The sequence below is a fragment of the Rana temporaria genome, chromosome 3 (assembly GCF_905171775.1).
Source record: "Rana temporaria chromosome 3, aRanTem1.1, whole genome shotgun sequence".
Classification (NCBI taxonomy): domain Eukaryota; kingdom Metazoa; phylum Chordata; class Amphibia; order Anura; family Ranidae; genus Rana; species Rana temporaria.
The window spans coordinates 223,327,378-223,355,318 of record NC_053491.1 but is presented as its reverse complement, the minus strand read 5'-3'; the positions used below and the strand labels follow the sequence as shown (position 1 = coordinate 223,355,318).

General features: G+C 44.3%; 1 protein-coding gene across 1 annotated transcript in view; it reads left to right on the top strand.

Moving 5' to 3' along the window:
• Positions 1–3,111: 3,111 nt before the first annotated feature.
• Positions 3,112–27,941, top strand: part of GAS2L3 (growth arrest specific 2 like 3) — a 45,008-nt gene continuing 20,178 nt past the window's right edge. Inside the window, exons 1-2 of the mRNA XM_040344325.1 lie at positions 3,112–3,280; positions 22,741–22,810. The gene's annotated coding sequence lies outside the window, so the exon portion shown is untranslated. The remainder of the gene's footprint in view (positions 3,281–22,740; positions 22,811–27,941) is intronic.

Genomic DNA, 27,941 nt, shown 5'->3' with positions numbered 1-27,941 from the left:
CCGCTGATTCCCCCGTACTCACCTTGCTGGACCCCTGCTGAACCACCGGTGCAGGGGAATCCACAACAGGGACAGCCACGGGGGACGCAATGGACCCTGAGGGGTCTCCCACCCCCCCCCCCCCCCCCCCCGTCTCGGTAGCACCCAGCCTGGCTGGCGAGACCCATGCAGCTGCTGGACCCGCCCGAGACCTCCCCGCCAACATACCCACGTTACCACTAATAGCCCCCCCGACCACAGGAGCCACAACCCCCACCTGGCTACCTTGCCCCACATTGCCAGACACACCACCCACAGATAATGGTAAACTGGACTTACCAGACTGTGCAGGCGCTGACCCGCCAGCCGATCGTTTGTTCTCCACCGCAGCCACCCTCCTGGGTGGGGGCTCCTCATCCTCCTCTGACTCCACCAGCTCGCCGACCTACAGTGGACCATCCGACAGCTCCTCATCCGACCCAGGCCTGCAGGGCATAACAGCCACCGCTGCCGCAGGACCCGCAGCCATCCGGTCCCTCCTCCGCGTCGCATAGCCATCCACCGATTTCCGTACAGCCTTCCCATGGCCATGGCGTGGGACCTCAGCCCTGCTGGCCTCTGCTCCGCTCGATCCTCCATCCGACCGATCATCCCCTCTTCCGCCCCCTGCCGTGGTACCAGAAGGCCTGGGGACTCTTGCATCCACTCTCCCCGGACTAGGCCCGGATCCCCGTGTTGCCGATGCGGGGGCGGGGCCAGCGCTCCCGCGCTCACATGTCCTGCTAGGCCGCAAAGCCGCTCCCGAGCCCCCCTCGCTCCAACGCAGGCCTGCTGGTATGGCCAGGGATCCGCACAGGACTCCCCACCGCTCCACCAGCCGATCGCTTTGCCGGGGGACCCGCTTGAACCCCCGAACCGCCCCCCCATGCCGCGTGGAGGGCCCAAAACGATCCGGGGAAAAACGATCGGGAGGCCCAGACCTCCGGGCCCTACCTCCCGTGGGGACCGCCGCCGAAACAACCCCCCTAGATTGCTGTAGAACGGGCCCCAAGACCCCCTGCAGCCAGTCCTGTCCCCTCTCCTCTGCCTGCTCCCTAAGCTGAGAAAATAGCTCCTCCATACCTGACATGCTCTCACTGGAAACTTTTCCCCGCGCTGTGCTTGCCTGTGATGGGATGGGCCAACCTTTTATATGCCTCTCAACCCCTCCCCTAGGCAACTCCCCCCTGAAACTCCTGACCAGTTTACTTCCCCTGTTAACTCTGTCATGTCCGCCCTGCGCATATGCCATTGCATTCTATTGCTCCGGGCTTCTCTATGGAATTACATGTTATAATTACCCGAAGAAAAGTGCTATACAGTACCTTTGGAGCAGGTTTAGCTCAGGGCTAGAGTGCCTGCCCTGCAAGCATTTGACTCTGGCTTCAAGCCCAGGATAGTCTGCGTTGTCACGTGGCCAGGGCTCAGCGTGGGCGCATCTCCACTGTTTTGTTTTTTAACTACAATTAAACTTTTTATCCAAAATCACACTAGTTGCCCCAAAATTAACAAACATTTCACTTTTTTTCACCAAAACTATTGTGACCGTCACATTGCGCCAAACAACATAGCGCACACTTTTGACACGTTTGGGACCATTCACATTTTTAAAGCCATTAGTGCTATACAACTGCACTCATTACTGTGTAAATCTCACTGGCAGGGAAGGGGTTAACATTCACTAGGGGGTTAAATGAGTTCCCTAGTGAGTGATTTTAACTGTAGGGGGAGGGGACTCACAAGGGGGGGGAGACCAATGTCTGTTCCTCTGTACTGGGAACACACATCGGTCTCCTCACCTGACACGACCGTGGATCTGTGTGTTTACACACACAGATCCACTGTCCTGCCGTGATCGCGGGCAATCGCGGGTGTCCGGCGGACATCCCGGCCGCTGGGCACCGGGTCCCGAGCGATGCCGCGCGCCCCCCCCCCAGGCGGCCGCGAAGCCCAGCACGGGAGATCTCATCTGTGGACGTCATATGACAATGGGCGGGTAGGGGACTGGTTAAAAGAGGTGGTGATATGTCGACAAGAAAAAAAGAAGGGGGGGGGGCGGCATACTCCATGGACCACGGGGTCATTTTTCTGCAGTCGCACTTCTATCTCTCCTATCTGCTTGTCACCTGCCCTCTGAAGAGCGATCACTTTTCAGAGTGCCAGCAAGGTCTGGTGTCGGTGCGAGCGTAGATGGGTTTTTCAGAGGCCTTTTCCACATGTTTGTTTGCTTATAGTACAGGAGTGAAATCCCACTTTTTATCCCTTAAGGACCGCCTCCTGCACATATACGTCGGCAGAAAGGCACGGCTGGGCACATGCACGTACAGGTACGTGCTGTGCTATTGTCCAGCCGTGGGTCACGGGCACGCGCCCGCGACCCCGTTCCGAAGCTCCGGGACTGCGGGACCCCGATCGCCGCTGGAGTCCCGCGATCGGTCCCCGGAGCTGAAGAACGGGGAGAGCTGCGTGTAAACACAGCTTCCCCGTTCTTCACTGTGGCTCCATCATCGATCGTGTGATCCCTTTTATAGGGGGACACAATCGATGACGTCACAGTCCAGGCGTCACTAATATGCCATGCACACAGGGCAGCTCATTCATTTCAGGTGGCTGTGCTATGCACCACTATATATTACCTTCACATTTGCCAATTTTGTTGCAATTTTGCATGTTTTACAAAACATGAGGTGACATTCATTGTTAATAACACCCCACAAATGCATTGGTATAAAAGATGTGAAACCCAATGGTGATATGAACTGTTCTGGTGCGTTTGTCATGTGTAGGGAATCCCATTGGGATGAATGCACTGCCCTTGTGTGTGTCGCAACAACGTGTGCATATGCATTGGGCGATTTAGTTCACAAAACGCTATAATGTGTATACAGCCTGTATATAGGCAGAGGTGGTCTACAGAGCCACGGGGCTGTGAGGGAAATACACCCTGAAATATCATTGCACACAGCACAGCTCCCATCCTCCTCACACACCGCCTCCTCCCACCCACACCTCTGCCCGGGGCGGGGCCCTGCTCTGCCGACATACCGCATTGCGATTGGCCTATTCGAAGCCCAGAAGTCAGGAAGAACCAATCGGGTTTAAGAGATAGTTTGCGGCTGGGTAGGCGGCTTGTCTGAACTGCAGGGCTGTGGTGGAGTGTGAGTGGACAGTGATTAGGAGACAGGGCTCTGCCTGGAATTGTGTGACTAAGCTCTGGGACCCTACCAGCCGGACTGACTACACCGGACTCCGCCAATGACAAGTGAGTAGTGCGGCATGTGCGAGGCTCAGTGCGCCCAGCGCCTGCTAGAGGGCAATAAGGGCAGACGTGTTTTGGCACTGGTCTGCTGTGATTGGATGAGGGACACAGGAGACCCCTGTACACTGCTACTGGGCTGGTCACAGCACTACTACAGTACTGGGGGGTTTACCTATGACCCTCCTCATCCCTCTTTTTATATCGCACGACCCTCCACGTCCCTCTTTTTTTCTATCCCATGTGATCCTCTGCTTCAGTATTAATCAGCAGTATTCTGTACCTTATCATGGTGCTGGTCTGTTATTATTGCATGCATGGTGTCAGTAGAGGGAATGCCTTATCAGCAATAGGAATGTCTGTCTTGATGGAGGGACTGGTCCTGATCCCAGGAATGGAGAGACCCTTCTGGAAGAGGAACTGGTGACTCACTGACAGGGAGTTGAAGTCATACTGCTCTGATTTTGTCTCTCTGTGCTGTCTGAGTCAGCAGTGTGTTTTGTTACTATTTTGTTACTAAAGAAGAACCCATGTTACACATTTTGATGGGCTTGTAGACCTCATGTGCTACTTCAATGATACAATGACTTTCTAGTAGTTTTTTTTTGTAAAAAAACTTAGTAGAATGTTTTACAACCAAACTTAGTTTGCTAATCATAATTCCCATGCAATGTTATCTATAAGGGAAAATGTAATATATTGCAACATGCCAGTCTTTAACCACTTGACAACCGGGCCTATTTTGGCACTTCTCTCCTTCATGTAAAAATCACAATTATTTTGCTAGAAAATTAATCAGAACCCCCAAACATTATATATATTTTTTTTAGCAGACATCCTAGGGAATAAAATGGCAGTCATTGCAATACTTTTTGTCACAACGTATTTGCGCAGCGGTCTTACAAGCGCATTTTTTGGGGGAAAAAATCATTTTTTTTAATTAAAAGATAAGACAACAATAATTTTTGCCCAATTTTTTTATATATTGTGAAAGATAATGTTACGCCGAGTAAAATGATACCCAACATGACACGCTTAAAAATTGCGCTCGCTCGTGGCATTGTGTCAAACTTTTACCCTTAAAAATCTCGATAGGCGACGTTTAAAAAATTCTACAGGTTGCATTTTTTTGAGCTACAGAGTAGGGCTAGAATTATTGCTCTCGCTCTAACGATTGCGGCGATACCTCACTTGTGTGGTTTGAACACTGTATTCATATGCGGGCGCTACTCGCGTATGCGTTCGCTTCTGTGCGCGAGCTCGTCGGGACGGGGCGTTTTAAAAACATTTTTTTTTTGTTTGTAAACATCCCTTGTAATAAAAAAAAGCATGACAGGTACTCTTAAATATGAGATCTGGGGTCAAAAAGACTTCAGATCTTATATTTAGACTAAAATGCAAGAAAAAAAAAAAATTAGAAAATGTCATTTTTTCAAATGACAAAAAAAAAAAATGTTTCTTTAAGAAGCTGGGCGGGACTGACGTTTTGACGTCACTTCCGCCCAGCAGAGCTATGGGGACGGGTGAAGGAGATTTTTCCTTCACTCGTAACCCCGCTCAGCTGCCGAACGGTCCCGATCTCCTCCGCCGCTACCGACGGCTACGGTAAGCGGCGGAGGGTGCGGGAGGGGGGGGGAGACCGCCGTTATCATTTACAGGACCGCGCACACTAAAGATGGATTCCTCGTTTGTGGCAGCAGCTGCTGCCATTCTCGAGATATCCATCTTTAAAAACAGGACGTCTTTTGACTATGGGCCAGTAAGCAAGTGGTTAAATGTGACGGCTGCATTATTAGAACTCTTTTTCCGAACAACAGAAAAATGCCTCTTGATCCTGCAAGAAATCTAGTATGCTTGTAACTTCCTGTTTATTGAATTGAAGTCTCAAACAATATTATCGGCTCTCGCCCGTTTTTTTTCTTTTCTTCTTCTGTGAACTACAGAACACCTCCCCATGTAATATAGATGAGGAGACCGGGTGTATTTGTAGTTCACACCAGGAAATCATTTTATGGCGATGAACAATGCCCCTTTGTAGATTCAGTATGCCGAGTGAGCATTGTCACTCTCGGATAGGAAATGTGTTGCAGCAGAAAAAAAAAAAGTCGAAAAAGAAAACTACTGTTAGACCCGGTTCACACTGGGGGGACTCGTCAGGCGACGCAGCCGCCTGACAAGTCGCGTCCCATTCTAGTGAATTGAACCGTTCTAATAGGAGCGACGCAAGTCGCTCTGACTTAGAAAAAGGTTCTTGTACTACTTCGGGGGCAACCTGCATTGACTTCTATACAGAAGTCATTTTGCAAGTCGTCTTCATGTCGCCTGGCCGAGTCGCCCCCGAAGTCGTGCCGCCCCTCCCTGTGTGAACCGGCTCAAAGTGGTATAAAAGATTTGGCTTTAAAAAACAAAACAAACATGTCATACCTGCACAGAGCAGCCCATATCTTCTTCTTGGGTACCCCACCGGTGCTCCTGGCTCCTCCACCCTTAAAGTGGTAGTATACTCTGTACTACCACTTTCACTTACAGGTAAGCCTATAAGGATTACCTGTAAGTATAAAGAATATCTCCTAAACCTGTACGGCTTAGGAGATATTCCCCTCGCAATGCGCCGCTCACTGCAGCGGCGCATGCGCAGCGGGGATCTTCGGCTAAAGGCCCGGCAGCTGCCGGACAGAAGTCTCCCGCGCACATGCCAATCACAGCACTGGAGCGGCGATACCCGGAAGACACGCCGAGGCAAGATGACATCTCCCTCGGCGTGGACCAGGTAAGTTCCCCTAACCTCGTTTCAAGGTAAATATTTCTTAATGAGATAGTATGCGGTGCATACTAGCTCATTATGGCTTTTGCTTCTCAGGGATGTAAAAAAAACAGCGGCTTTACTACCGCTTTAACAAATGCATTGAGCCCTGCTTTATGCATCCATAAAAGACAGAGTCACGGCTCGGCCCCACCCCTACTCTCTCCTCATTGGCTCACTGGCTGTGATTGACCACAGTGGGAGCCAAGGGGTCAGCCAATGAGGAGAGAATGAGTGTCCTGGGACAGCTGAGGCTCTCGTGCACATCGGTGGATCAAGAGGGGACTCAGGTGAGTATTGGAGGGGGGCGCTGTGGGGGGAGCAGCACACAGAACTTTTTTTTTACCTTCATGCATGAAGGTAAAAAAACCTTCAGCCTTTACAAAAACTTTAAAGTGGCTCTAAAGCCTCAAGGTTTTTTCTTTTTCACCTTTTTAATGCATGAAGGTAAAGAACTTTCTGTGCAGCAGAAAAATATTAAGAAACAAGTGTCAGAAAAAGATTTTGACTTTTAGCCTAGGTTCACATTGGAGCAATTTGTCATGCGACTTGAGACCAAATTGCATGACAAGTCGCAGCCTATTGGAGGCAATGGCACTGTTCCAATCGGTGCGACGCCGATTTTTTGTGGCGCTGTACCGATTTGCAATAGTAGTTCCTGCACTAATTTTGCTGATTTCAGGTGCGACTTCAATAGACATCTGTGTGTGAAGCCACACAAATGTCTATCAAGCACCTGAAATCAGGCTGACCTTGCTACTTTGAAATCACGAAGTAGCACGGTTTCTAACTAGCGTCAATGTGAACCATGGCTAAGTGGTAAACTTCTTGCATTTACACACAGAAGTTTGATCCAAGTAGGAAGTTGGTTACAATGTTTCATGTTACAAACTTGGCAGACTGCCCGGATTTTTTCTTTACACACACACAGAAGTTTATCCCTTTTGCGCTAAACTTGGCAGACTGCCAGGATGTTTTCTTTTGACAGCTGAGTAAGCGGTTCACACTAGGGCGACACGACTTCCAGCACGACTTTCAGAAGCGACTCCGACACGACTTGAGCATGAACCACAGGGCGATCTGGGGAGATTTACAACACGACTTGAAGTCGTCTCCAGGACAGGAGACATTCCAGTGGCCAATAAAACAACAATCAGCTCTGGGAGGGGTTTGCCTGAGAAATGTATGTTATCTTCCTGGAAAGTAGCTTCAGTTAAAGACAGTGATCAGACTTGGAAGCGACTTCCATTGAAATCAATGGGTACAAATCGCCTAGAAGTCGGATTGAAGTAGTACAGGAACTTCTTCTGAAGTCGGATCGCCTTGAGTCGTGTGTATTAACACAGCTCCCATTCACTTTCATTGTTTTTCTCTACAGCGCGACTTGGGACGACTTCAAGTCGGATCTCAAGTCGCCCCAGTGTGAACCGACTCTCAAAGTCTCTCCACTTGTTATAAGAAAGAATTGTCAAACTCTGCCTTGGAGATCGTCAGGGGGGGTTGAATCGAGAGCACGATTTTTTAACGATTAATTGTGCAGCTCTACAGCACATACATCGTTCCTACGGGCTCTGCTCCTGGGCACAAAACCAGCCGACCAACTAAACGCAAATAGTGTGATTATGTCACCATTGTAGGCCCCAACCTACATGTTTCGCCATAGAGGATGTTGTTTGGGGACGGGCTAGAAATGCTCACTAAAGCTGGCCACACACTTTGCAAATTTTGAATAAATTTGGGTGAACCGGTGGAAATGTGCTTTGTGGCTGTCAACCCCCTCCAGTCCAACATCCTTAAATTGGAAATCCAAGGAGTTGGGTAAAAAATTGTCAGCCAATCGGATGCAGTCAGTGTTTGGGTATTCAATAGCCCAGCAGGGGGATTCAGCCAGCTGTACTGTAAAGCATACTTATAGGAATATGTTGGATGCAGTCTGAACAAAAATAATCGGTGTATAGACGGCCTAAGGTCCATGTCATAGCTATCAACTTTGGAGCAAAAATTGTGTGTAGCCATACACCTGTGGTTGTTTGTAGTTGGTTTTCGCAATGCAGCTACCAATTGCAAGTGTCCCATGGCCATCAGCAGCTGCATTGGATGACATGAGTAACTGCTGAAGCAGGTGTTAAAGGGTCACTAAAGGAATTTTTTTTTTTTTTTATCTAAATAGGTTCCTTTACCTTACTGCAGTACTGGTTTCATGTCCTCATTGTTCGTTTTTGCTTTGAAGTTGCTGTGATCTCCACACTTCCTGCTTGTCTGGCTCCTTATAACCACAGTACTGGGAGCTTTCTCACGGTGGTCTAAGCTGTCATTACTGTGTGTCTAAAAGGTAACAGAACCAATCAGATTCATTTTAAAAACAAAACACTGCCCTGGATTTGTTTGTTTTTGTTCTGTGTGTCTCTCTACTTCACAGAAACATGAAGCCAGTTTGAAAGTGAAACTGGAGGCACATTATAGGATTGATTTTTATCTACTTTTAATCATTTTTAAAAGGAATCAGTTAACTTTTATGTCTCTATACCCTGTAAACAGTCATTTCAGCAAAACATTTTTTTTCCTTTAGTGACCCTTTAATAATGCCCAAAGTCAAAAATCCAAGGGGTCATCTTTGACACTCTTTGCCTTCGAAATCGGGCGAAGCCTATACACAGACCAACAAGTAGAAGTTATGTGGTTTTAAAATCTGGTGAGGCCCATACAGGTTAGAAGATTTGGTCATGTGTGTGTATCCTCCTTGTATGGCTGCTTCTAACGTTTCCTGCACAGTAAGTCTCCATTCACATCTAGGCGACAAAACGCCGGACGCTTGTGCCGCTAGAGGGGGAAATTCCCATTGCTGTCTATGGAGATGGTTCACATCTCATAGACGCCGTACGCCTGTCGCCTGAAAAAAAGTCCCGGACCCTTTTTTTCAGGCAACATTGGCGTTCGCCCATTGACCGCAATGGGAAGAATTTGAAAAAAAAAAAAGATACACTATCCGCGGCAAAATACGCCACGTACGCGGCGTTGCTTGTCGCGGAGATGTGAATGGAGCCTAAGGCCAGTTTTTCTGGGGGAAGATTTCCCCTCTACTCCTGTTCTGGTGACAACTCAAATATTTAGATTTTTCCACACTCTGTCCTGGTGACAATGGAGACCAAGGCAAATGGAGAGGGAGAATCCTCCCAGTGGGCACACCAACAGTAATAAAAACATTAGGGATTCTAACCTTCCCTTACGCTATACAAAACTACCAATATAGTTCTGCCCAACATGCTATTCTTCTCAATTTTTTTTATTATGATCAGAATGCTTTTCTATATTGTTAGGAGTCTTGATACAAAGTGAGTATGCATATCTCATACCCGAGGGGTCACTGTGGAATCTGACAAGCACTGTAGTAGTGTTTGCTACTACAGTGATAGACAAAAACGTTGGGTCTTGTGACAGATGACTCCCCCCCCCCCCCCCCCCTTCTATACACTTACTACAGGGGATTGCTCGCCTTCTTTTATAGAATGCCTTGTATTCTCATAGTAAATGCCAGGTGTTCTGATTCAACAAGGTGGAGATTCTGACATCATCTCCCCTTTTCTTCACCTTGTCCAATCAGAGAAAAAATACAAGGTGATGCGTGAATAGTGGCAGTGCTGAGCAAGTGACCCCCCCCCCCCCCCCCCGTGGTCAGTGGGGAAGCCCAATCTACTACAGTGATGGTCTCCTTCCCCAGTGGACTCTGGGGTATGAGATCTGCATATTTACATGTGCCAGGCTGGACCTATGCAAGTATGCAATAAAGATCATACCTGGAGTTCAGCTTTAAAAAAAAAATTATCCACACAAATCTATCCTTTTTTAAAGAATAAAGGCATAATGATTTCTCTTGTTTTCATAAACCTTTTCCTGATCTGTCACATCCTTCACACACAAGTTTTGCTCTGCCAGCCAAAGAGACAATGACATAATGTTTTTTTACTCTTTGTAGCTTGTAATAGAAATGGGAAATGGCCTCATTGTCCTGTCCATTCATTTTTTACAGAGAATGAAAACTTTTGGCTTTAGTACTTTCTGGGACATACACTATATTGCCAAAAGTGTTGGGACCCCTGCCTTTACACGCACATGAACTTTGATGGCATCCAAGTCTTAGTCGGTAGAGTTCAATATTGCGTTGGTCCACCCTTTGTGGCTATAACAGTTTCAACTCTTCTGGGAAGGCTGTCCACAAGGTTTAGGAGTGTGTCTATGGGAATGTTTGACCATTCTTTCAGAATGGTCAAACATTTGTGAGGTCAGGCACTGATGTGGATGAGGAGGCCTGGCTCGCAGTCTGCGCTCTAATTTATCCCAAAGGTGTTGGAGGTCAGAACTTTTTGCAAGTTCCTCCACCCCAAACTCGCTCATCCATATCCTACTGTCCTTCCTTTTGTGCACTGATCTGCAATCATGTTGGAACAGGAAGGGGCCATCCGCAAACTGTTGCCACAAAGTTGGGAGCATGAAATTGTCAGAGACTGTGAGCCAGGCCTTCTCGTCCAACCTCAGTGCCTGACCTCACAAATGCGCTTCTGGAAGAATGGTCAAACATTCCCATAGACACACTCCTAAACCTTGTGGACAGCCTTCCTAGAAGAGTTGAAGCTGTTATAGCAAAGACTGGGCCAACTTAATATTGAACCCTACGGACTAAGACTGGGATGCCAAGTTCATGTGCGTGTAAAGGCAGGTGTCCCAATACTTTTGGCAATATAGTGTATGTCCCAGAAAGTACTAAAGCCAAAGATTTCATCCTCTGTAAAAAATGAATGGACAGGGCAATGAGGCCATTTCCTATTACAAGCTGCAAAGCGTGTGATGCTATTAAAGTTCATGTGCGTGTAAAGGCAGGCGTCCCAATACTTGTGGTAATATAGTGTATAATGCATATCCAGAAAGCGGTAAATTAATTTCTTTACCAATGGTTTCATGAATTAAAAAATAACAAAACAGTAAAGTTAGCCCAATTTTTTTGTAAAATATGAAAGAATATGTTACACCGAGTAAATAGATACCTAACACGCTTTAAAATTGCATGGAATGGCGCCAAACTTCGGGATTAAATCTCCATAGGCGACGTTTTGACTTTTTTTACAGGTTACCAGTTTAGATTTACAGAGGAGGTCTAGTGCGATAATTGTTGCTGGCACTCTAGCGCACGCGGCGATACCTCACATATGTGGTTTGAATGGCGTTTACATATGTGGGCAGGACTTGCGTGTGCTTCTGCGCACGAGCTACCGGGACAGGGGTGTTTTAAAAAAAAAAAATTATTATATTTTTATTATTATTATTTTACTTATTTCTTTTTGTACACTTTTATTCCTATTAATGTAAACATTCATTGTAATCGAAAATGTGTGTGACAGGTCCTCTTTATGGAGAGATGCAGGGTCAATAAGACCCCGCATTTCTCCTCCAGGCTGGAAAGCATGAGATCGATGAAAAAAATGTCACCGATCTCATGATTAGTGTTGATTACTAGCTGCAATCGCTGCTTTGTTTACTTCCGGGTACCCGGGCGTGACGTCACCACATCGTGCCCGGGCCTCCGACGGTCATAGAGATGACTGGTGACCATCTGGTCACCAGTCTTCTCTATGCCTACTAGCCTGCGCCGGACGATTCTTTCTCCGGGCTCCCGATGGCACGGGAGAGCCCGGAGAAGCACCGGATGGCGACGGGAGGGGGGGTTGTCCCCTCCCGCCGCCTATAAGAACGATCAAGCCGCGGAACCGCCACTATGATCGTTCTTATGGTGCACAGAATCGCTGGCACTAAAGAATGATATCTGAATGATGCCTCTAGCTGCAGGCATCATTCAGATATCCCCCCACAAAGCCCAGGACGTCATATGACGTCCACCCAGGATGGGAGATCCCATCTGTGGACGTCGTATGACTATGGGCTAGTATTGAAGTGGTTAAAGTGGATGTAAATCCTCACATACACCCAGTGAAGTTAACGGCCTCAGATGATGCAGAGAGATTAAACCATAAGTTTTATTTATATATCTGCTGTCTTCAGCTTCCTGTTTAGAAAGTGCACGTCATTTTAGAAAATGTTCTCCCTGTTTCCCAGTAGTGAGAGGGGAGTCTTGGCATACACTGTGTGAGAGCTAATTGGAGGAAAGGCACACACCTCTACTCCACATAGGCAGAGGAATAAAGAAACTTGCAAAACTGCACCATGAATAGACCAGCTCTCTGCTAATTTATCTCTAAGGTCCCTCCCCAACAAAAATGTTTAGCTGCTTTTTATCTCCTGTATCGGAGAAATTACTGATAACAGAGGAACGAAGCAGCAGAAAGACACGGCACTTAGTGCTTTGGAAAGAGATAAGTAAACACTACAGATTTTAGGAATGGGATTTACATTTTGTTTGTTTTTTAATTAAAAAACATGTTATACTCCACTGCTCTGTGCAATGGTTTTGCTTGTCAGGTTTTTTTAGACTGATGGTAAACGCTCCATATTTTATTTTTACTTGCAGGTAAGTTTTATTATAAAGCTTGCCTGTAGGTAAAATTATATATATGTGTATGTATGTATATATGTATATATATGTGTGTGTGTGTATATATATATATATATATATATATATATATATATAATCGCGCAGCAGCTGGTGACATCGCTGACGCATACGTGCTTATGGAATGGCATACCCGTGACGTTCCTTCAGAGCTGTGTACTATGGCCGAGATTCCAGCATATCTGCATGGGAGTGATGTCATCACGGCTCGGCCGCAAACCTGGAAGGAAGACCAGATGAAAATGGAAGCCTCTGCAGCTGTAACGGCGTGCCTCTGGAGGGCTACGTTTCAGAGCAAGTCCTTAGAAATGTGCTAGTATGCGATACTAGCACATTATGCCTTTGCCTTGCAGGAGGGAACTTCTTTTTATTTTTAACAGTTTACTAATCTCTTAACATCATCTGCAGATGGACATTAATTTCTTTGTTCTGTAGATTAATTGTTAGAATGATACAAAAGTAACATTGTTACTTAGTATCTTTTCTATCTTGTTTGAAGCTGTTGATAACCTGAGTCAGACTGCTTTTTTGACAGTTGCAGCTACACAGAGCTGCTCTGTGTACACGGTAATACCCCCCTCCATCCAATCCCCTGCTGTCCTCTGACGAAACTAGCTAAAGTGACTACTCTAATACTTTTCCGTGGCAATACCCTTCTTTTGACTGAAGAGACTGGGTTTCATGTCATCACTGTTGTAGTGCCAGATCCTTTTCGAGGCAGAGACACTGGTTGGCTCTCCCTTGGCATCTAATTGGTGATTTTACTTGCACTCGTCAGTCGCATTGAAAGTTGCACCAAAGTGCAGGCCCCTTTTTTAAAGTCACTGCGACTAAGTTGCACAAATTTGAAAGGGTGTCATTGAAAATAATTGGGTGTGGTTTGTCATGCGACTTTGATGTCCAAAGTCGCATGAGAAATTGTACAATTGCGTATTGAGCCTTTAACCTTGCCGAAGAAAAGTGTTCTACTGGTTTCTTCAAACACAAAGTCTGCACTGAAGGGGCTTGTGGCAAACTGCCTGGATACTGCTGACCAATAAGTGGTTCTGCCTGATCACTGAATGCTGACGTTCCCAAAGATGTGGCAGCACAGTGCAGGAGCCTCTTCCTGCAAGATTTGGAATTCACAGGATTCCCCAGGATCTTGCTTGAAGGATGACAATGTTACTCTCACCTAGGTGCCACGTGGAAAATTGGTGGATATATATATATATATATATATATATATATATATATATATATATATATATATATATATATATATATATATATATATATATATATATATATATATATATATATATATATATATATATATATATATATATATATATATATATATATATATAAATTTTTACTCTTATTTTTTTATTTTACATTTTATTTAAAGTGGATGTAAACCCACTCTCATCCTTTCTAAACTACTGCCATAGTGCTGATCTATAAGGATATAGATGCCTCCTGCATGTATCCTTGTCTGTTATAAGAACTGAAAAACTGCAGATTCTGTGGGTGGGTCTGTTGTCTGGAGCTCGGTGGGTGGAGTCGTGATGTCAGTAGGCGCCCACCTCTACACTCCCCTTGTCAACATGCATTTTGTACTGTGTATTCCGTACACTAAATTCTGCTATGATCACTAACATCTAATCAAAATCCAGAAAAGTAACCACATGACTTCAGAAAAGGCGTGGAGTCTCCAGACTAGTGCATGAGATATGTAAATAATCTGTCACTCACAACAAGGGGGAGGAACGGACCAAGGTTTTTCTCTGTAAGTCCGTTTTATTTCACTGAACAATAAGAGGATTGCTCAGAGCAGGATTAACTCTTTGTGGCAAGACTGGCCACAAATGATAAAAAATCTTTTCTCTATATTGTGACAGCAAAAAAAAAATGAAACATGCGGGTTTACATCCACTTTAATGTCGCTAGAGCTCTAAATCTTGTTACACAATTATACTCTGTATAAAAAATATTTTACATAAATTGCTACAAACGTTTGGAGTAAATTCTACTCCTGAAATGTGTGATGGCTTGGGGTCAATTCTACTACTTTTTTTGTTTTTTAACCACTTAAGACCGCCTCCTGCACATATACGTCAGCAAAATGACACGGCTGGGGTCCCGCGATCGGTCCACGGAGCTGAAGAACGGGGAGAGCCGCGTGTAAACACGGCTTCCCCGTTCTTCACTGTGGCGGTTGTATCGATCGTGTCATCCCTTTTTATAGGGGGACACAATCGATGACGTCACTCCTACAGCCACACCCCCTTACAGTTGTAAACACACATTAGGTGAAACATAACTCCTTCAGCGCCCCCTGTGGTTAACTCCCAAACTGCAACTGTCATTTCCACAATAAACAATGCATTTTAAATGCATTTTTTGCTGTGAAAATGACAATGGTCCCAAAAATGTGTCAATTGTCCGAAGTATCCGCCATAATGTCGCAGTCACGAAAAAAATCTCTGATCGCCGCCATTAGTAGTACATTTTTTTTAATTTTTTTTTATAAAAATGCAATAAAACTATCCCCTATTTTGTAAACGCTATAAATTTTGCGCAAACCAACCGATAAACGCATATTGCAATTTATTTATTTTACCAAAAATATGTAGAAGAATACGTATCGGCCTAAACTGAGGAATAAAATCAATCAAACCAATCCATAAACGCTTATTGAGGAAAAACAATTTTTTTATATATTTTTGGTGGATATTTATTATAGCAAAAAGTAAAAACGGCAGAGGTGATCAAATACCACCAAAAGAAAGCTCTATTTGTGGGGAAAAAGGACGCCAATTTTGTTTGGGAGCCACGTCGCACGGCCGCGCAATTGTCAGTTAAAGCGACGCAGTGCCGAATCACAAAAAGGGGCAAGGTCCTTTAGCTGCATTTTGGTCCGGGTCTTAAGTGGTTAAAGGTCCAAACAAAGTAGAAGAGTAGAATTGACCCCAAGCCATCACACATTTCACCTTTAATTGCAAGCCCAGAGTATTGCTATTAAAATACTTATCAGTTAAACAAGCTCCGAAGACTCATTCTTGTGAACCATGAAACATTTTAAGAATCCAGGCTGCCTTAGCAGGAATTTGGTATTTATTTCTATACATGTTTTTCATGGAAATATTAATAGATTCCGAAATTCAATTTTGTTACAAAGAAGTTCTGTTTGTGAAATGTCACGGGACTGTGTTCTAGTGGAGAAATTCTTTGGCATTGCATGCCTGGCAATAATATTGTAATGTCTTCCATTCAGTAGCCGCCCACATAGACCACTGCAATGAATAGCTACTGCCCCAGCACTAGAGGTTCTTTGATTATGATATTGCCTTTGTTCATTGAAGAGACTTGATATATAAATTCTGTGTTTTTTATATTCCACCTGTTACTGGTTTAATTTCTGTGTTCAAGTCATACATAGATTGCAGCATCAATAAAACATTAGTGTTTTATTATATTTTCAGATGCAGTATTTTGTTGCTCTTCTGCCGTGTGTGGTGAATCTGGAAGAGGCAAGAGGAGATGTTACTATTGATGTTACTATTGACAGTACTACTACTGACGCCTTTCCTTTTTCCAGTTATGATAGATCGATTGGTTCTTTATGATGAAGTCAAAATATAAATTAAACATAAACCTGTGCCCAGATTAAGGTTTTCACATTTTCTGATCAAGTTTTAAAAACCTTTTGAAGGCTCGATTCACATATATGCAAATTTAATGTGTTGTGAACCAAACCGTCTTGCAATGGAGCCAGTTAACACCTGTCCGGGGCGGCCGCGGTCAATTTTTAGAAAAAGTCCTGTGCGATTTTAGGTCGGGTTCAAATGCAAATTCAAGTAAAAATTTGCACCTAAGCCAGTAAAAACCACTGCATCGGATTCCTTTTTAAAAACGGACTGCAAACCGCAGCCAGACATGTGTGAACCTAGCCTAAAAGCGGCATTCAATCATCTCTGTAGATATAAGCATTGTAGAGCAATATCTCTTCAAAACATGTAACAGTGTCAGGAAAATCGTATGCATAGTCGTGCACGCGCTAATAAGAATTCTCAAGTGACAACTAGTTTCCGGAACTAGCGTGCATGCACATAAGCATCCATGAGTGACAACCAGGCATTCATTATTCGCTAACATATCCGCACAAATGCGCGTGAGCGTGCTTGAATACTTGGCGCCCTCTTGTCTATCTAAACTGGCTCCATAGACCAAAAGATTGCTGCCTGGCCGTCCGCTTCTACCATCTGTGACCTGATCCTGTGCTTGTTCCTGTGTATACCCAGCCTGTTTGACTCTGCTCATTCCTGATACTTTGTTGCTGACCCAGCTTGTGACCCGACTCTGCCTTTTGCCTACCATTCCGGTGCCTTCTCTGCTTGCTTTATACCAACCCAGGCCTAGCCCTGACACTCTTCTTTGGATCCAATTCTGTATGTCTGCTGCTTGGCCATTACCGACTTCTGCCTGACCACCCGATACTCTGCATCTGCCTGCTCACCAGCTTGGTTGCTGTCTGCTGTCCTGCACTTGCTGTGTACCTGCCGGCCCACCAGTCTGCTGGTCTGCACCTGTTGGCGTGTATCCACATCTGCCAGTCCACAAACCTGCTCAGCACCTGCTGCCCGTATCTTCAGTCCAGGATCTCCAACCAGGCACCCGGGCCTCTCCATGCCCTCTTATATCCTGTAACCACCTTCAGGAGGTGTAAGGGAAATCCCTCCCTTCTGCTCGGCCTCAACCAGGTACGTGACACAGAGGCACAGAAATCTCAGCAATTTTTATACTAGGGTTCTTGCACACTGGCGGCTAAGGGTGTTCAGCACAAATGCCAGCATCTTTTTCCTGGCTGGGCAGCCTAGATGCAGTATACAGTCTCCTGTATGAATGGCTGTGCAATGCTATACTCATGTATGCACCAGTGCTATCGTAAACTCAAGGATTGTGAACCGGCCGAGGCAAACAATTTTTTTGCATAGGCTTGTACACTATACTTGTGATTTATAACCCTGCTTGAGTACAGCAGCGCACAGTCATTTGTTTCTACTGGAGGCTTGTAGGCAGGTGCAGTCTATTTCCTCCACTGCAGGTGGCGCTGCAGAGAGGGAGTAAGTCAGGCAGAACTTGGTTCCTCTATGATTTCCTGCATTCAGGCAGAGTCTATTTAAGACCCCGACTACTGAGTTTGGCATGCATTCATTATGTAGGTAGTGTGGGGACAGGCCATCTGTCTGTCAGGGACAGTATTAGTGGCAGGAAAAGGTTCCAGATGAGTAGGGAAAGCAATAGGGACCCGCAACTCCTCTTGAAAACCTCCCTGGGCTCAGACCAGCCAGGCCGCATTCCGCCCCTCAAGACAGACTCTTATCAGCTCGGCTGAGACCTGCCTTTACAGGCATTTGAGCTTTTATGTCGGCTTGACGCTTGTACTTTTTTCGTGCTCTTTTGCATGTCCTTATTGAGCTTCTTTGAGCTCCTATGAGCTTTTTTTGTGCGGAAGCATTTCCTTGTTTCCATAAACTTTTTTTTTTTTTAATTTATTTTTTTGGACACTTCGATGTCTCTTCTGTTCGACCGCTCCTCTCTGAGGCCCCTTTCACACTGGGGCAGGAGCCGCGGTGGCAGTATAGCGGCGCTATACCGTCGGATTTGCCACGGGATTCGGCCGCTAGCGGTGCGGTATTAACCCCCGCTAGCGGCCGCTAAAGGGTTAATACCGCCTGCAATGCGCCTCTGCAGAGGTGCATTGCGGGCGGTATTGCTGTGGTTTCCCATTGTTTTACATGGGAAGGAGCGGTATACATACCGCTCCAAAGATGCTGCTAGCAGGAGATTTTTTTCTCTCCTGCCAGCGCATCGCCTCAGTGTGAAAGCCCTCAGGCTTTCATATTAAGGTTGCTGGGCAGGAGTTTTTCAGGCGGTATAGCAACGCTATTTTTAGCGCTGTTCCGCCTGAAAAACTCAGTGTGAAAGGGGTCTTAATGCCATTTTTTTTATTTATTTTTTCCTGTAAACGCATATGCCTGTGGACTCCTGAAAAAAGCCATAGTGTGCATGGGCACATTGGCTAACCTGGAGGCCAGTTTCCAGGCAGAAAAAAATTGAGCTCAAAAGCCTCTTTTAGCTGCAGTGTGCATGAGCCCTATAAGGCAAACTGAGTGTGCTGTCTGATTTTAGCATAATTGCAGTGTTTTACTATGTAGCATTATTAGCACACCAATAACTTTCACTTAGGTTTCATTTTAAATATCTATTCCAGAAACCAACTTCTGAGAAACTGGGGCAATTGCTGACCTGACCTCCCAAAAATGTCTACTGGCTGTCATGCTGACCCACTAATTTTCACGTGTTGAGCAATTGACCCGAACCCAGTTTGCAGGCCAGAATTCTGACTTTGTTGCATGCCTGCCAGAGATAGCATTTTTAGAAGCCGGCCAATTAAAATGAAATCTAATTCAATATATGAAAATGGGCCATGTGTATGTGTTTAGCAACTTTATATGACTGGTATTTCACCCCAGCTGTTGCTTAATCTTTTTGCACAACCTTCTAGTAAATCTGGCCTGCATGAGCTCATTTTCCATCTCTTTAGTGTTTGATTTTTTTTTGTACTGTGGCCCCAATATGCCATCGACCATGGGAGCCTGTGCTGCTAGAACAGATGAATTATTGTACCACTGTTCCATAGCGGAATCTTTGACCCCTGGGTTTCAGATTTCATATGCTCTGCTGGCTTGAGTGGGAGTTTAGTGACATGCATGTTTCCAGATCAGTGGGGAGGGGAATGCTCCATTCCCTTGTGTCATGTTAAGGCTTCCAGTGTGCAGTGCTGGATGCCTGAATGGCCAGTCTGTTCTTCATTTCTTCTGGAGTGTGAGGGAATAATCCTCCTCTCAGGAGACTTCTCAGATGTGTGCAATTTAATGCCACTGTCACTGTGTTATGCAAGAAAGCAAGTTACAGCACATATGGTTTTGCACAGAACATAGCTAAACAGTTATGTCTTTTGCAGAGCAATAGTTCCACAACCAACATTTTGCGGGGGTTTTACTTTTCCCACAAGAGCTAAATTGTCCAGGTTTGAAGCAGTAATAGTTTTTATTAAGCACACCTCTTACTCCATGTGGTTGGGTGCCACAAATGATCCAGCCATCAAAAGTGACCCAGTATTTTGAAAAGTGTACCTTGCATAAAAGCGTTATATCATTTGCACGCTTTGCTTTGGTGATGTCGTAATCGCTGGACAGATATGAAATAACTGCTGGCTATCAGACAAAAAAGTCAATGATGGATTTGTTGGATTCTGCGGATGGATGGATGAGGAGGAAGTGGGCTCCCCTGAGTTTTCCACCACACGTGGAAAGCATACTTTGCTTGGAGTGACGCGGGAAATGCTCCGTTGCATAGGCGTTATCATTTCTTCAGTCAAGACTAAACAAGTCTTTAGTCCTGAGAAATACAAAGGGTTGGGTATCTACCTGGTGACCAGTGATCTTTCAGAAACTGTTGTTTTACTATTCCTTCATGGAGCCTCTGTGCTTGTTGTTCACCAGTACACTCCCCGCTTACTTGGTCTGTTAGTCCTGCAGAGGCCACTATTGGATTTTTAATTCTTGATATTTTTGTCCTTCTCATATCAAGCAAGGTTGCATTTCTCCTTCCTATTGCCTTGATTAGAGGGGTGTCTAGGCTTGCAGCTTTCTCTTGTAAAGAGTCTTTTCTTGTGGTTCAGAAGGAAAAGGTTGTGTTGAGAGTGAGACCATAGAAATTGTCTAATGTGATCTCTTTTGTCCGGCTCCAAAATATCCTAAGGAGATTGTTTGTTTGCCACTGTTTGGATATAGTTAGGGCTGCACGGATCTAACTTTCAGCCACGACCCTGATTTGTCAATCCGATGCCCCATTTTATTGCCTGAATATCCCAAAGAAGACAGGCAGACTATTGATCAGGCATACAACCTGAAAGGTATGGTTCCTCCCCTCCCTTTTTTTTTATTTTTTTATTTTGTGAAGGCCTACTCTACCAGATGTGTCTGTGCTTTGTGGGACATTTCTTGTGTTCATTTCTCTGCCGTTAGTAGTAATTCCCCCTCCACCCCTGCTATCATAATCTTGAGGTACAGCAGGGGTTGATGCAAGTAAAGGGCTGTCGCAGGCTCTTGTCGAGAGAGCCTGACTATACTTGCTCTTTTCACCCAACTCTGCCATCAGTGTTGCCAACCTACCAGATTGAAATTTACTGGCGCAGCCACGTTTTTACTGGCATTTTACAAACAAGTATGCTAGGAAAATGGCAATGTGATTTAAGGTAGATATTAAAGAGGAGTTCCACCCAAATTTGGAACTTCCTCTTAACCCACTCCTCTCCCCCTTACATGCCACATTTGGCATGTAATTTTTTTGGGGGGGGAGTGGGGGCTTCAGCACGAGTGGGACTTCCTGTCCCACTTCCTCCTTCCTGTAGGCGACTAAGCTTAGTCGCCTTCAGGAAGTGGCTGCTGTAGGCGATCGCCTAGGACACGTCACAGGTCCTAGGCGATCTCCTGGCCAATTGCGGCGCCGGGCCGCGCCGCTCGCGCATGCGCAGTGCCGCGCCGCTCGCGCATGCGCAGTGGGTGCCCGGCCGTGAAGCCGAAAGCTGTCACGGCCGGGTGCCCACACTGAAGATGAAGACGCCGGCCGGGGAGGGGGGGAGAGGAGCGGAGCCCCGGCCGGCGCGTCGCTGGAGCGCTGGAGCAGGTAAGTGCCTGTTTATTAAAAGCCAGCAGCTACACTTTTTGTTGCTGCTGACTTTTAATAAACATACAAATGGCTGGAACTCCCCTTTAAGGTAAAAAAACATTTATTTTTGTTATTTTTCGTTATAATGAGGGCAAATTATTTAGTCATCACCCCCTGCCTCCATCCCCCTCTGCCACCAACACCTCCTGCCTCCAATCTCCCCTAGGCCCCCTGCCTCCATCGTTCCCTGCCTCCACCCCCCTCTTCGGTGCCACCAACAACCCCTGTCTCCATCCCTCACCCTCTGCGGTGCCACAATCACCCCCTACCTCCATCCCCCTCTGTGGTGCCACCGCAGCCACCATCACCTCCTGCCTCCAATCTCCATGCACAGTTCCAAGCCGAACTGATCTCGGCTATTTTTTCTGAAACATTCTCGCAACCATGGACATTTACGAATGGAGGAGAAAAGTGCCCATTTTTACGAACTGTCCGTAAAAATACGGACGGTTGGGAACGCTGTCATGCCATGCATGGAAGCCGTACTACAGCTTCAATGAATGGAAAGCAATCCTAAGAATGGAGGATAAGGGGATAATTGATAGCTCCTCCCCCTCCTTTCATAGATTGTGTCCTGTGATGAACTCCAATTATGGAATTTTACAGGAAACAAAAAAATCCTATTATCTTATGGTGTACATTGAAGAGCAAATCTTCTTCCAATGTCACGTTACGAACATAAACTGCAGGTCCCCTTCTCCCCCCTTTTTTTTTTTTTTAGAAATGAGAGGAAGAAAACCCAGATAATGTGACCTGATTTTAGAAGATGGTTTTTGTTAATTTTAGATCTTTTTTGAAGGGAAGGTTTTTTAAACTATGTAATGGGCATTTCACTACAGATCTATGTCTTTGTTCTAATCAATCTAATGGCTTGGTTTCCCCTTTTAACAATTCAGGTTTATGTTGGCAAAGTTTTTATTGCTGGTTTTTCTGTTTTTGAACCAGCTGTATTGGATTGTACCAGCTGTGTTTTCTAAATGCACCCTAATGATATATGATGGAGATTGTTAATGGTGTGGTCACAGATGACCTCTCAGCCCTGTGCTACTCCAGTGGTGTGCTCTCTGCTTATATCCTACCTCCTGCTAACAAAAAAACATAATACATGTATTCCATAATCCGAATAACATTTTATTCTTCATTAGTAAATCATCCCCCCCAAAAAAAGAGGCCCGTATTGTCTTTCTTATTTCTAAACACTGATAAGTAAATGCTGACAGAGTACTTTATCTTATAAAAACAGTAGTACATTATACTGTATATTTGTGTAATATGAAGAGACAATTGACTGATGCATCTCTAATTTTTAATTTCCTTTTGTAGATCATGGTGTTAAAGGCATATAGTGGGGATTGTAAGCAGAAAATGTGCAACTGAAGTTCCTCAACACCTGGTAAGTTTTCTCTGCTTGCTTAATATGTTCTATGAGGAAAAAGCATAAATCTATGACACCTTGTATATCGGCAAGGGGCCTGATGTAACATGTATACTTGGGTTACACACAAAAACTGGGGATGTAAAAACGTGCATAGTTTTGCTCGCCCCCTCCCTTGGACTACGGGAGAGTCAGGACGCTCTCTATGTTGCAGATAGAGAAAGGAGCTGTGTGTTAGTGGGTGTCCTGACTCTCCTGTAGTCCAAGGGAGGGGGCGAGCACGACACGCCACACCAGGGAGAAAGCCTCGCATTACTGTGTGTAGTTACAGACAGAAGAACAGGAAGTGAGGATTTCTCAGAAGAAATAAGGACATTTAAAAGCAAAATGGAATAAGGTATAGGAAGATATTTAGGGGGAAAAAATTGTACCTTTACAACCCCTTTAAGCTAGGTTTCTGTTCCGTTTATGTTCTAAAGCTGGTCATACACCAGTAAAATGTTGTTTGAATGATCATATAGAAATGTTTTAAATTGTTTATTAGTCCATTTGACCTTGCCATTATTGAATTAATGAGTTCAAATTTTGTATAGACCTGCTACTTGAATGAAATTCCAGACTTCTTAAACAGGTTTTTTTTTTTTTTTGTGCCTAGAACATGCACATTACGATATGTACAATTTTTTTTTTTTTTTTTTTTTTTTTTTCATGAATGAAAATCACATTCACGATAAGAATTTTGTTGCATCAATATAAAATTTCCATGCTGCTCCCTTGGTAGTCACATGGTCACGGAATCCATATTTCTGGGTCCCTTTTCTGCCATTTTATGCTGTACCTACTAGGTTGGACAGAGCAGTATAAAGGTACAGTCAATGTTCTGATATATTTTTGTGTTGTTTTTGAAAGGACAAATTAACTTTTAAATGGCTCTACAAGCTGGTTCCAAAGCTGCCACACAAGTAACAGATTTGTATTGGTGGTAGTCATGACTGGGCATCTGACAAAAATGTGTTCCTGGCGCAGAGATGCTATGTCCTTAAGTTTGCTGCAATTAAATAGAACATTCAAAAATACAGTTTGAATATAAGTTATATGATGTAGAGTGAATTGCGCTAACTTGTTAAATATACAAATGAATTTACACTCATCTATCCCTATGTTATAAACAACAATTGGGTGTGTAAATATTGTGAACTTTGTGCTCTGTGAATATGGTATCTACAATTGCCAATTAAATTATGCGTGTCATCGACAACAATTCTAACAAATTTCTTGCTGCAATTTTCAAATATAATGTGCAAAAAATGAAATGGGTGCTTCCGGACGGATGTTGTAAGTAGGGATGAGCTGAATCCCCCCCCCCCCCCCCTGTTTGGTTCGCACCAGAACCTTCGAACGAACCGACCGGGCGAAAACTGTCGTTTTTTTTCTAGAGCAGTGATTTTAATGATGCTTAAAGTGAAAAAAAATGATAAATTCCTTTAAATATCGTACCTGCTGGGTGTCTATAGTAGTGGAACGTGTTTAGAACTGTTCCTGCACAAAATGAGATTATAAGAAAAAAAGTAATTTAAAACTGCTTGCGGCTTTAATGTAATCCCTGTAATATGGATGAAAATCATTGAGAAAAATAGCATAGACAGTACAAACCGCGTAGCTTTAGGTGCACACTGCAGAGGACACGGGCAGTACACACCACGTAGCTTTAGGTGCACACGGGCAGTACACACCACGTAGCTTTAGGTGCACACTGCAGAGCACACGGGCAGTACACACCACGTAGCTTTAGGTGCAAACTGCAGAGGACACGGGCAGTACACACCACGTAGCTTTAGGTGCACACTGCAGAGCACACGGGCAGTACACACCACGTAGCTTTAGGTGCAAACTGCAGAGCACACGGGCAGTACACACCACGTAGCTTTAGGTGCAAACTGCAGAGCACACGGGCAGTACACACCACGTAGCTTTAGGTGCAAACTGCAGAGGACACAGGCAGTACACCACGTGAGAATACTGCAGCTAGCACAATCGCCTGCCTGTCAGTAAATTAGGGGCCTGCCTGTCAGTAAATTAGGAAGAGCGAATCTAGCTAAACTATACAGTGTATAAATATATATACAACACCTGGGATGTGTGTGTGTGTGTATGTGTGTATATGTATGTATATATATATGTATGTATGTATATATATATATATATATATATATATATATATATATATATATATATATATATATATATATATATATATATATATATATATATATATATATATATATATATATATATATATATATATATATATATATATATATATATATTCTACACACTGTAACTTTAACCGACTAGCCTGCCTGCTCCTATCTACCTACAAAAAATCCCTCTCCCTCTCCCTCTCCAACACACTACACAAGGCCGACCTGCAGGCGGCCTTTTATAGTGTGGGGCATGTACTAAACCCCCTGACCCAATTATGTCTCTCCGTTTTTTGCAAGCATGCGGGTCATAGTGCATGCTTGGCCAATCCTCAGCCAGCAATGCACTGCAATGCCGCAGTGAATTATGGGCCGTAACACGCCACTCTAATTTGGCACGAACAGCCCAAAACTTTCGTAATTCGACGAACGATCGAACATACGATGTTCGAGTCGAACATGAGTTTGACTCTAAAACGAAGCTCATCCCTAGTTGTAAGCAACAGGGCACTGGCAGTAGCTAAGATGGCGGGTCCACCTCTTCCAGTCGCACAGACCGGTGGTTCCTCATTTTCCTAAACAAGGATACGGTTTTTTATAAAGCATAAGGAGGTATAAATAAGGGGTCGAGCAAAAATTAGTTTCCTGATGACGCACTTGATGCGAAATGCATAGAGGCTTTGGGGTTTAGCATCTGCTCGTCTGCTCATCTGCTCGTCGCTTCCAGTGAGACTATAACAAGGCTTGAAGCACAAGCTGCTTGTGAGAAACCACAGGGGCACGTGCGGACCAAGCATATCTTTGTACACGACTGGAGTAGCTTGGTGCCGGTTTCAAGGCACTTTTACATGCGAGTGGATGAATTTTTTTTTTTTTTTTTAAACTTTTAATACATTTTTTTATGATGTACTACACCATGATAGTCCTTTATATGTTCCATGAGTGGCCATAGAGCAAGATTTTCTATCAGAACATTGGGAGGGACTGCTGACAAGTCTGAGAGATGGAGTAGTTTTCCTTATGAACTAAAGGCGCATAATCTAGCCTATCTGGTGAGTGGCCATTCTACTTGGTGGCAGTGTAGGCTCACATATTCCATGAATTATATAACATCGTTTTGCACATTGGACTTTTTTTACACATTCTATTTGGAAATTGTAGCAAGAAAATTATTATAATTGTTGTTGATGGCATGCATAATTTAATTGGTAATTGTAGATCCCATATTCAGAGCACAAAGTTTACAATATTTACACACCCAATTGTTGTCGATAACCTAGGGATAGATGAGTGTTATACAAATGAATAATTTCATTTCATTGAATTATAAGTTGGCGCAATTCACTCTACATCATATGACTGGGCATCTGTTGCAAAAATTTGGAGGTGATCTATGAAAACCAGAAGAAGATGCAGCAACTGTGCTGTATATGGAAACAAGCTAAATTGCTGCTGTCTTTTAAACTAAGGCCGGCCAAACATGGGTTGATTTCTAAATTTATTTATTTTTATTCTTTTTTTAATAAAACATTTCTAAGAATTTTCGTTTGAAATTTGCACCATTAGTGGGCCACAGCAGCTACCGATTTTTTGTGTGGCCATCGAATTTGAGTGATTGGAAATTTTCTTTCCTTTTCATAATCAACATTTTCTATGAGACCATATACTATAAAATACTCCTCCCACAAATGCGGGCCATTGATTGCAACTAAGATTTGTTAATTTTCTCACACAAAGTATTTTTCCTAACAACAAAATCATTCAAGACCATGTTGCAAAAATTAATACACCCCAATGAAATTCTTAGGGGCAAAGCTAAATTTTGAGGCAACAAAATCCTAATTAACAAGAATTCAACCACAGGTGAGTCTAATTCATTAAACGGGTGTCCAGCAACCAGTTTATAAAAGGGTGTTCTGCTCTTAGCGGGGGTGAGGATGGGAAGTTCCTTTGTTGGGGGCAGGGCCTGAACATGGCGCGAGGGGGTGATCCAAGAAGACCTGTGGTGTGAGAGGCTGTGGCATCTCCACCCTTGATAGTCCCGACCCTCGCTGTCTCCTGCTGACCTCTCATGCTGGTTAATGAAAAGTTATACAGGGAGATCAGTGTTTTTGACTCCCGCCACCGCCGCACCGATCATCCCTAAGGCTGCCCAAGTATCAGGTCAAGCATCGGAGCATTCATACAAGTACTTGTGCAAATGCTCAGTATCGGCACAGATACTGTTATCGGTGCAACCCTTCTTTTTAGTATAATTACCTTGTGAGTATTGTCATGGCATGTCTTATGATAAGACTGTAGAATACATAATGTCCAATTGGGTGCTATACAAAGTAGCAGAGAGCTTTAAAGGCTCAAATTGGGTAGTCACATCAAGGGGGTATGCAGTAATAAAGAAAGTAGTATTAAATTCTCAATATAATTATAGGCAGAAGAATGTGTCATTTTTTTATTTATTTTTTGTATGCATATAAACTGTCATTCTCAATGTCAATTCAAACATACAGTATTTTTCGCTCCATAAGACTCACTCCCTCCCCCCTCCAAAAATGGGGGGAAATGTCTGTGCGTCTTATGAAGTGAATATGAACAGCCCCCGCCGCCATGTTACAATACCCGGGCGGCGGCGCGGCTGTCTCCAGCGAGCGCCAGGCAACCTCCCACTGGGCCTGTCACTCGCTCACAGAAGACTACTAATACTTCTATGTAGTAGTTTTTGTTGTGGGGTGTATTCATTTTTGCATGAACTAATTTGGAGTAAAACTGAAGATTTTGTAAGTTTTTTTTTTTTTTTTTGTTAATAACCTTTCATGTAATAGAGCTAAACAAATGTTTTTATAAAACTCTGTTATCAAAATGTTCTGTGTTCATTGAGATATTGATTAAAATCTTACCTTTCAAGGTATACTCATTTATGCTGAGCATGGTGTATCCTCTGTGGCTATTGA